Here is a 3,697-nt window from a genome sequence, read left to right on the forward strand (position 1 = left end):
CAAACGGTTTTTTGTGCAATGTTTAGCTCCTGGGCAATCGAAACAGTGCTTACATGACGGTCGGACTCGACGATTTCCATTATTTTATCGACATTTTCGACAATTGGCCTTCCAGAGCGTGGTGCATCTTTGACATCAAAATTACCGGAACGGAATCGATGAAACCAAAATTGCGCGATATTGACTGTTACAGTATCGGGACCATAAACACTATTCACATTTTCAGCCGCCTGACTTGCGTTTTCGCCTTTATCGAAGAAAAACTATAAAATATGGCGTATTTTCTCTTTGTTGGTGTCCATCTTTGACACGCGCTCAAACAACATACTGACTCAAGCAAAACTGTCTGAGAAGTTTTTTTAGTACGAAATCTTATCTTTCTAACGCCATTTGGCGTAACCCTATCGCACTTATACAACGCGAGATACAGATTACTAAAGCTATCTATTGGAAAAATAATAGATTTCTTTTTACTACACCTTATATAAAGATAAGGGATTTAAGTAACGATAAAAATAACGGTTGAATTCAGTATCGTTACTGTAAAAGTATAACAACGTTTCTCATTACTGCTATAGATAGAAGAAGATAATGATAATGATAACGACGTTATAAGTAATGCGTCATTTTCCAACTCTGGTGGGAATTATCTCGCGTAAAGTAGCCACGATAGTGTCGTTGCACGTGACTTAGCGCCAAGACACTACTAGTGTCTCTCTCTTGATATAGATACAACATAGTGTTAAATTCATGCATATGAATGCAAGTGTCATATACAGATATTTTTTTAGAATGCACATATCCATTGATATATAGTATATCCAGAAAAAATTCCGTATTAACTCTTAAATCACCATGTTCAATTTGATGATGTCTTCATTTCTATCATCGTGGATCACTAGAATCCGTTCATATTTTCACTTATTTAAAACGATTAAAAAAATCTCTGAAAATTCACAAACATATATTCAACTTTCTAGAACAAATGTTTAAACTTCATTCTGGAAAATAACAAAATGTATAAATTATAATTATCGAAATACTCATAAGTAAGGAAAAAGTAAGGAATCGCTCGGTTACTAGTGACCCACGACAGTAGGGTACGAGTTAATATTGTATATTCTATATTAAAAATAATATTATAATTTGCTTCAACTGAACACGCACCTGTAAATATTGAAGGATGACTTGACTCACCAATCGTTTTCATGTTTATCTTATGGCATCGACTGAGAAGGTTTCACGTCAATTGACTGTGGTGCACCGAGTGGTGCGGCTTTCAAATAGTCAATAAGATCCGCCACATTCTCTCGAGCGTAGGATCATGGGCGGGGCGGTTCTTGCACGTTGCTACTTGCTCCAGGGACCGCAAATGTTTGCCCTTCTTTCTTTCTCCGATGTCAGTTCCGGCGGCTGCTTGTGTAGTGTCATCGACTTGCCAGCTACGAAAAGGTAGGGACCGAGGTATGGCTGGAAGTCGGGTATGTCCTGCTTGTAAACCAGACTGAAGCCACCCGTGTCGGCGCAAGCGTTCACTGGCACGTCCATTATCACTGTAAGCAAAGCGATCGAAGGATTTTCACCGTGCGCCATACTACCGAAAATTGCTCTTACCTAGATTACGGTGATGGAGTTTGCAGAAAACAGATTAACAGATTAAAAGAAACTGTGTGCTGCCGCATACTAATTTTCTTATATCCTCTTATGTCACTTGCATTGAAAGAATATGACAGGAGATTCTTATTCACATCTTATTAGTGTTATTTCTATATTATTTTAAATATGTATTACGTATTTGTCTTTATGTTCTCAATTCTTATTTTAATTATATTTTATAAATAATAAATCATTGTCACATTGATAAGTTCTCGGCAATTAAATCTCGTGTAAGAGCAACAGAATTTCTGATTTATTTCGTTATTAAAATTGATAAATTAACATCCGGTATATTTTTAAATATGAAAAAATATGTTAACTGTAATATACCTGTTTTATTTATTTTTAATTATTAAAAAATTTATTAAAAATTATTAATCATTTATACACGCTATTATTACAAGAATTAATACATTCATCTATTTATAAAGGTTCAATATTTTTGCTCGATATGATTGCGTTCGACAGATTCAGAAAATTAAATATTCAAAAATGAATTCAAAAAAGAGATCAGAGCGATTTTATTAATGAATACAAACGACGTACATAAATCAGCTCTTTTCTAAAAAAGATAGAATATTGAATTTAATAAAAAGCCATGCATATGAGGGACAAAGAATAGGGAAAATGGAACTCTTTTCAACTTGTTGGAGAATATAAAAGGACTAATTATATAACCAATTCACAAACCTCCATTGTTTAAATTTATCGGTAACCATAATAAATGAATGTTATTATTGCAAATTTAATATTTTTATTTAATATTATCTCTTTTTTGTGTTAATTTAATATCTCTATATTATTAACATCAGGTTGCATATTACAAAAATTCTGATACACACGTTTCCAAGATAAATTTCCTTCAATTAATGTTTGCTTTCATTCATGTACAGCATTTTTATAATTTTGCGTTTACATAAATCCTTTTTATGTTATAAAATATTTTGATGTAAATAATAATAGAATAAATATTCGTGCATTTTCATAAGTTTAAAATTATTGAAAAATGATCGATATTAAAACTTTATTAAAAATAAAGTTTGAAAACATGATAAAATTGTTTCTATCAATTACTTTACCTCTTCATCAGAAACAATATGCGAAAAGTGTATTAAAGATATAATTGATACAATCAGGTGTTTGACCATTTCAGGCTCGATAATTGCGCTCCGGAAATCTCGCTAACGCGGTTAATTCCTCGCGTAAATCCATCACGCAGGGCACGCGGCGCTTATCGGTATTACGTCGCCGCGAATTATGGTCACCGTTATCATTCTAGCAAACCGAGAGAGAGCCGCCTCGGGTTGTCCGGACGACGCGTAACTCGTCTAATCTCAGAATGTGGTTAACGATTTCTGAAGCTCGTGCAAGACAAGGTGTTAAAAGCACGCGGATTGTTCAGTTTTACCTTCATCAATCCACATCCGCTCTTCCCTCGCCATTTCGGAAAAATTTTCTTTCGAACACTACGATAACTTTCTCATATCCGTTTTGCTACTTACCTTTCACCAGGCTCTCTAATACGTCAGAATAAAGGCGTCTTGTCAATCTGGAGCTTGACGGATGTATACGAGGATTGGTATTGATTTCAATCAACCAGACTGACATGTCTTCGGCCAGCATGAAATCGGCGCCGTACAATTCGAAACTGCAACGACGCCTCTCCATATGATTCTGCGCTGTCAGCATTATCAGAACGATGGCCTCCGTCATTTTCAGGTAAATCAGATTATAATATGGTTCACCTTTATGGCCCCATGGATCTAGAAAAATAAACATTCTCCTACTAATCTTATTTAAGTTGTAAGTAGTTTTTCTTTAATTTTGAAAATAAAACATTTTACATGTGAATAAACTTCACGGTTTCTCTACTTAGCTCTCTAGCTATAAGTTACTTGATTTAATTTTGAGATGTGTATTCTTTATTTATTTCTACATTTATTAGTTTAGTAATAATAATAATAAAGTAGTATCATATGTTTCGAGATTTTGTGTGATTAATTTTTCATAAAAAGTGACAATAAAAATATAAATTAATTAA

General features: G+C 33.7%; 1 pseudogene; it reads right to left on the bottom strand.

The window, feature by feature from the left end:
• Nucleotides 1-1,287: 1,287 nt before the first annotated feature.
• Nucleotides 1,288-3,697, bottom strand: part of LOC108751587 — a 10,209-nt pseudogene continuing 7,799 nt past the window's right edge.

The sequence above is a fragment of the Trachymyrmex septentrionalis genome, unplaced genomic scaffold, assembly GCF_001594115.1.
Source record: "Trachymyrmex septentrionalis isolate Tsep2-gDNA-1 unplaced genomic scaffold, Tsep1.0 scaffold50, whole genome shotgun sequence".
Taxonomy (NCBI): Eukaryota; Metazoa; Arthropoda; class Insecta; order Hymenoptera; family Formicidae; genus Trachymyrmex; species Trachymyrmex septentrionalis.